The following is a 7748-nucleotide window of genomic DNA, read 5'->3' as shown; positions in this document are numbered from 1 at the left end:
CAGTATCGATAATAACAGGCTAACATTTGTAGACAATCTCGATTTCCATGGTGGATGAATTGTCTATATACACAATTAACTTTATACGGAACTCTCAGAGCGCGATTACTACTAGCACGTAGCCAGTTTGTCCTCTGTCGCAGATTTCTGAGTACATTAAAATGGCTGCAGACCATGAGAAGAATCAATGTGTCATCTGGTATGCAGCATACAAATCTGTGATAACGATACTGCGCCATTATCGATGCAGGGATGGGTGGCCACCGTCGACAGAAACGTGCATAATAAGCTGGTTCCAAAACTTCAGACGGTAAGTGTCAAAGGCCTTTCTCTAAGTCAACGCCCCCGTGTCGCAAGCACGTGTTGACGGAGGGCAAGATGCATTTCGACACAGTCATCAGGAAGTCAATTCGTCGTGTATCGCGCGAATTCCAGGAATAAATAAGCGTTGAACAAGCGTTTATGACTTTTTTCGGAACAAAACGTAAATGGTCTAAGCATTGCATCCAAACGATCGTCCTTTGCGACACGCACTCGCGTCTATAATACCAGCATCCATAGAAGCTGACAGTGATTGTCTGAGAAAATTATCAAATGAAATAACATATCATATTTCCTTACATGTGAATCGCCGCAATCGCTCCGAAAACCAACGCAACATAAGGGGAACACATCCGTGACGGTCCGATGCTTAATATTTGGTGTGGACTAGTGTACGATAGCCTGACAGATCTAGTTTTCTTAGCAGAAAAAACCACAGCCGGAACCGTTTGGTTGGACATGCCGGAACGGTTCCTGTTAGTGCTGATCGAAAAGCTGCAGCGATCCATCATCTGCCACTTTGAATTTGAAAGTGTGGGATGTGCTGAATGACACATTTCCTGGGACGTGGATGGGTAGTGATTGTAGACTACTTATATGGATATGGTGTCTGTTCTTTCGGACATGTCCGAAAGAATATATATATATATATATATATATATATATATATATATATATATATATATATATATATATATATATATATAAGGCTCACCGGTCATTTGACCATTTTTTTCTGTGCGGATGCAGTGCCCGAACTCTTACGGGAATCGGCAGCAATAATGAATAATGAGTATAATGGGAAAAGACACTCTGAATATAGTGCGGGACAATAAGTTGGAAATGTGGGTCTCACGGGAGGAGTGCGAGAGATAGTCCCTGCAGTCATACTATCCTCTGTACCCTCGGTGGCTCAGATGGGTAGAGCGTCTGCCATGAAAGCAGGAGATCCCGGGTTCGAGTCCCGGTCGGGAGGTGTTTGACTTCTGCTTAAGACAGTATTACTACTCAGGGTACATATTGGTTGAAAGCACCGATGATGGCTGTTAATCAGTTGAAATCGATTTGCAAAAGTGAATAAATAAAACATGACTTTGCGACTAGTTGCTGCATATTTGGTAATTTCAAACAGTTTCTTTTGTAAACCTGTGCGCCATGGGAAGAGTATGGAGTGACAAAGAGTGACTGAAAAACGCGTTGAATGAATGAGAGTCTTCCACGCTTAGCCCAAAGAAATATCCCCGTGACAAGTTTATGGGTCTTCGTTTTTCAGTGAATCAACTGTAGCTGATGTTTCTCATCTTGATGTGCTACAGCTACCGTCTGTGCCTCAATGGGAGGAAGCTGAACAACACATCTTTATGTGGGAGCAAAATGGTGCGCCGCCTCACTGGCATACCTCGGTCACACCCGCCGGCCGACTGTTTAAACGACTGTATCCGACTGGTGGACTGGGCACAAGGGGCCGATTGACATAGTATTTAATGCATGGCGTCAACGTTCACACACGATCGGACGCGATCATGTGGATGTGCCTCCGACACCAGCTGATCTATCCGACTTTAGAAACAGTGTTCTTGTAACAGTTACTCCTGACATAGTGATCAAGATTTCGGAACAACTCACCAATCAGCTCCATGTGTGATCGGTGTTTATACTGAATAATTGTAAGAAAAATTCTTTATATTTCGCTTTCATTTTGTGTATTACTTATAATTTTAAGGTGAATGTAATATGTGCTACAAAGCCTTAAAACCCTTACATTCGTTTTGAAACACCCTGTATATGAGACAGGATTTCAAGCCTCGCGGGATACCCGCGCGGTCAAAAGCGCCTTGTCACGGTTCGCGCGGCTGCTCCCGTTAGAGTTTAGAGTCCTCGCATGGATGTGTGTGTTTTGCCCTTAACATAAGTTAGTTTCAGTTAGATTAAGTAGTGTGTAAATTAGGGACCGATCACAGCAATTTGGCCCATAGGATCTTACCACAAGTTTCCAAATTTCCAAGACTTTTAACGCAAACATCCGAATTCTAAATGTATACTTAGCAGTACTGTACATAATAGTATTTCTCGTAATATTTAACAACAACTTTCGGTCCATAGAACGTTGTCATGCTGTAAATTCTTTAGAGAACCTGATGATGATCTGTGGTCCGAAACTGGTTGTTAAATAAAGAAATTTTATCGGCAGCTCTTGGTGGTAATGATGACGGTATTCAGTTACAATAAACCTGCTCTAATTTTCCTCTGCGGTCATCAGGCTCTTCACGAAGAGATCCGAACATCGCCTCCAATGCCCACATCGGCGACCTGACACAGCAGCATCGGCATTAAGCACGTGTAGAGGCAGAGCACTTGCAGCAGGTGGGAGCTTTTTCATTAGGAGACACTCTGCTGGCGTACATCTGGCGACGGACGCCTGCCGGCACTGCCGACAGCGAAGTACAGAGCTCTGTCAGGGCGGAAACTGCGGACGGCTCCTCTCGGGGATTAAGGCCCCGAGTCCGCTGCGCCGCCTTTGTTTCACAAATCCCGCGGGCCGTTTCTCAATCCCGCAGAGCTCCCACGGTGTTGGCATCCAGTAGTTTATTTCACATCTACATCTATATCACACTCCACAAACCACATAATGGTGCGTGGCGGAGGGTACTTTTGTACCACTAACTGAGCAGTCCAACCCTGCACCACTCATGAATTTCCTCCGTATTGGCTCTAATCTTTCGAATATTCTCCTCGTGATCATTACGCGAGATGTATGTGGGAGGAAATTGTATGTTGCCCGAATGTGCCCAAAAAGCCCTCTCTCGAAATTTCGACAGTACATCTCGTCGGGTTTCGGGTTGGACGACACCTCTCTCGTACCGTCTGCCAGTGAAGTTGGTCGAGCAGCCCCATGACGCTCTCGTACCGGCTAAATGATCCTGTGACGAAACTCGCAGCTCTTCGTTGGATTTGCTCTACCTCTTCTAGGTAGGGATCCCATATACATGAACAGTATTCAAGAATCTGTCGAAGAAACTCCAGATAACCCACTTCCTTCGTGCATGAGTTACATTTCCTTGAGGTTCTTCCTATGAAACAGATTCTGGCTGCTTTTCCATTTGTTTTATGTGGTCATTCCACTTAAAGTCCGCCCCCGGTAGCTGAGTGTTCAGCGTGATAGACTGTCAATCCAAAGGGCCCGGGTTCGATTCCCGGCTGGGTCGGAGATTTTCTCCGCTCAGGGACTGGGTGTTGTGTTGTCCTAATCATCATCATTTCATCCCCATCGACGCGCAGGTCGCCGAAGTGGCGTCAAATCGAAAGACCTGCAACAGGCGAACGGTCTACCCGACGGCAGGCCCTAGCCACACGACATTTCATTTCATTTCATTCCACTTAAAGTCGCTCTGAATAGTTGGTTCAAATGGTTCAAATGGCTCTGAGCACTGTGGGACTCAACTGCTGAGGTCATCAGTCCCTTAGAACTTAGAACTACTTAAACCTACCTAACTTAAGGACGTCACACACATCCATGCTCGAGGCAGGATTCGAACCAGCAACCGTAGCAGTCGCGCGGTTCCAGACTGTAGCGCTTAGAACCGCTCGGCCACTCCGGCCGGCTCTGAATAGTTACTCCTAGATATTTTACGGTATATACAGTTTCCAACGGCTTGTCATCAATAGTGCTGCTGTACAGTAGTGGATTTCTATTTCTGTGTATGCACAATAAGTTATATTTAAAGATTTTAAACATGGCTGAAACAGCTACTGTTGAAGTTCTTCACAGTAAATGATGAGAGCCAAAATAGTTGCAGGATATTTATTTACATTCAGAGTGATTTTCCGCAGCATCATTCATAGATTCTCTGGAGCTCATTCTGCAAACCGTTATTATTTTCTGGCGTTGCTGCTTTGTCAGATATTACCACATTTTCTGCGAAGAGCCTTAAAGTGAATCCTACAGGTTCTACTAGATCATTTACATATATTTTAAACATTAAAGGTCGTATCACACTTCCTTGGGGTACTCCGGAATTTCCGTTGATAGTGACGTATTCTTTTATAAGGAGGTGTTTAATCCAGTAGACAATCTGATCCGATACCCGACAAGGGTGTATTTTTTTTTTTGACTAAACAACAGTGCGAGACGGTGTCAAATGCCTTACTGAAGTCAAGGAGCACAGCATCAACCAAAGTGCCGTTGTCTACGGCTCTGTAGGTCTCATGGCGGAGCAGAGGGAGCTGAGTTTTTCGCAATATATCCGTAACCAGAATTCATGTTGATTTTTACAGAGGTCATTGTCCAAAAAGTCATAATTCTTGAGCACAGGACATGTTCCAGAATTCTACAGCCGACTGGTGTCAACGAGTTTGTTAGTCTGCCTTAATGGAGATGTTATTAGTTTGGCGCTAGATCGATACGAACTTCATTACCGATAAGCGAGGTAGCGTGCTACAATGAGCTCATATCCGGGGTGATCAGGGAACCATTCTCTAGAGATTTAGCCAAAGCTTCTCCCTTAATGACAACACGAGCATGTGCGAATTGTTTAACAGCTACACTAGTATTGTTCTAGAAAAATCTTAGCCGTCCCGAGGAAGTTGTCTGCGCCTATAACAGTGAAGACCTTCGAAATCTTCTCAATTCAGACCCGTTCGGAAGTTGTGTTGAGGCATATGGTAACATAATATGACTCGTACGCCGCGAATGACTTATACACACTGTCTTAAGAATCCGGCCACTTTTGTATTTTTAAGTCATCAATTTTAGACTGATTTGATGCGTTCACCCACGAGTTCCTCTCCTGCGCTCACCTTTCCATCTCACAATAGCACGTGGAACCACAATCCTTAATTGTTTTCTGGATGTATTCAGGTTGATTCCAGCTATAGTTTTTACCCTCTGCAGCTCCCGCTAGAACCATGGAAATAACTTCCTAACGCCTTAACAGATACCTACGATCGTGTCAGTTCTTCTTGTCAGTGTTTTCCACATATCCCATTTCTCGCCGAATCATCGGAGAAATTACTCAACACTTACTTTATCAGCCCATCTAATTTTCAACGTTCTTCCGCAACACAAATAGTTCAAATGGCTCTGAGCACTATGGGACTTAACGCATGAGGTCATCAGTCCCCTAGACTTAGAACTACTTAAACCTAACTAACCTAAGGACATCACACGCATCCATGCCCGAGGCAGGATTCGAACCTGCGACCGTAGCGGTCGCGCGGTTCCAGACTGTAGCGCCTAGAACCGCTCGGCCACACCTGCCGGATTCCGCCACACATCTCAAATGCTCCCATTCTCTTCTGTTCCAGTTACCCACATTCCACACCTCACTGCAGTACACCGTTCTGCTCTACACGTACATTTCAGAAATTTCTTCCTCACATTAAGACATATGTTTGATAGTAGTAAACTTCTCTTCACTAGGAATATCCTTTTGGCCACTGCTAGTGCTGCCACCTACTGCCAGTTACGCCATATCACAGACGTCAGTAGTCATTCGAAATCGTGAGAGAGCAGAATGAGGCGTTCGGCGGAACTCACGGACTTCGAACGTGGTCATGTGATTTGGTGTCACTTGTGTCATACGTCTGTACGCGAGATTTACACACTCCTAAATATCCCTAGGTCCATTGTTCCCGATTTGCTAGTGAAGCGGAAACGTGAAAGGACACGTACAGCACAAAAGCGTACAGGGCGACCTGGTCTGTTGGCTGACAGACACCGCCAACAGTTGCAGAGGATCGTAATGTGTAATAGGCAGACAAGTATCCTGACCATCACACAGGAATTTCAAACTGCATCAGGATCCACTACAAGTACTACGTCAGTTAGGGAGGAGGTGAGAAAACTTGGATTTCATGGTCGAGCGGCTGCTCATAAGCCACACATCACGCCGGCAAATGCCAAACGACGCCTCGCTTGGTGTAATAAAAATAAACATTCGACCATTGAGCAGTGGAAAAACGTTGTGTGGAGTGACGAATCACGGTAAACAATGTGGCGACCCGATGGCAGGGTGTGGGTATGCGAACGTTCGGTGAACGTTATGGTTCAAATGGTTCAAATGCCTCTGAGCGCTATGGGACTTAACATATGAGGTCATCAGTCCCCTAGACTTAGAACTACTTAAACCTTACTAACCTAAGGACATCACACACATCCTTGCCCGAGGCAGGATTCGAACCTGCGACCGTAGCGGTTGCGCGGTTCCAGACTGTAGCGCCTAGAACCGCTCGGTCCCCCTGGTCGGCGAACGTTATGTGCCAGCGTGTGTAGTACCAACAGTAAAATTCGGAGGCGGTGGTGTTATGATGTGGTCGTGTTTTTCATGGAGGGGGCTTGCACCTATTGCTGTTTTTCGTATAGTATAGGATTAATTTTCATAGATCTAGAAAAAGCGTATGATACTGTTCCAAGAAAATTACTTTGGAGAGTACTACATATGGCAAACATAAACCCTTCCTTGATTAAAATAATACAACAAATGTATAAAGATAACATTTGCCAAGTGAAAGTTGGTAATAAACTTTCACAGAAATTTAGAACAAGCAAAGGCCTTTTACAGGGCTGTCCCATGTCACCATCATTATTTAAAATCTATATAGATATTAGCCTTAGAACAAGGTCTCGTAAATGTAATAGTATGGGATTAGAAATAAGAGATGGAGTTTACCTACATCATTTATTATTTGCTGATGATCAAGTAGTCGTAGCACAAGATGGGGAGGATGCTAACTATATGTGCAATCAACTAGCAGTAGCATACAAAACTTGGGGTTTGAAGACTAATTACCAAAAAACAGAATACTTGACTAATGATTCAGATCAGCTATACATTGAAGGAAAGAAAATCAAAAAGGTAAACACTTTCTGTTATTTGGGATCCATTTTAGAAATCGAGGGAAAATCAGAGTCAGAAATCAATAAAAGAATTAGTAGCGGACGGAGGGTCATTGGGATGCTTAACTCAGTCTTATGGAGCAGGAATGTAATGAGCAGAACTAAAAAATAATATACAAATCCCTATTAGAGAGTGTAGTTCTGTATGGAACGGAGACCTGGACAATTAACATGAAGCACATTAAAAAATTACAAGCTCTAGAGACGGACTTTTGGAGAAGATCGGCAAGAATCTCCAGGAAAGAAAAGATAAGGAACACCGAAGTAATAAGGAGAATGGAAATAAAAGAAAGAATATATGACGTAATGGATAGGAAGAAATTACAGTGGTACGGGCATGTACGACGAATGGAGGAAGCCAGAATACCAAAACTGATACTGGAGTGGGAACCGGAGGGGAGAAGAAGAAGAGGACGACCTGTGACCACCTGGCTCCAAAATGTACAGCACACAATGAGGAGAATGGGCGCAGAGGAAGAGGACACGCAAGATCGAAACACCTGGAGAAATATTTTGAGAGTATAGTTTAAGA

The 7748-nt window shown here is 44.2% G+C and overlaps 1 non-coding gene across 1 annotated transcript; it reads left to right on the top strand.

Moving 5' to 3' along the window:
- Nucleotides 1-1223: 1223 nt before the first annotated feature.
- On the top strand, nucleotides 1224-1297 carry Trnas-uga (transfer RNA serine (anticodon UGA)). Its single transcript has one exon. It is a non-coding gene; the product is annotated as a tRNA-Ser (tRNA).
- The last annotated feature ends 6451 nt before the right edge of the window (nucleotides 1298-7748 follow it).

Source organism: Schistocerca cancellata, chromosome 9 (assembly GCF_023864275.1).
Source record: "Schistocerca cancellata isolate TAMUIC-IGC-003103 chromosome 9, iqSchCanc2.1, whole genome shotgun sequence".
Classification (NCBI taxonomy): Eukaryota; Metazoa; Arthropoda; class Insecta; order Orthoptera; family Acrididae; genus Schistocerca; species Schistocerca cancellata.
Note: the sequence above shows the minus strand (reverse complement) of the source record. Positions and strands in the feature narration are given on the sequence as shown.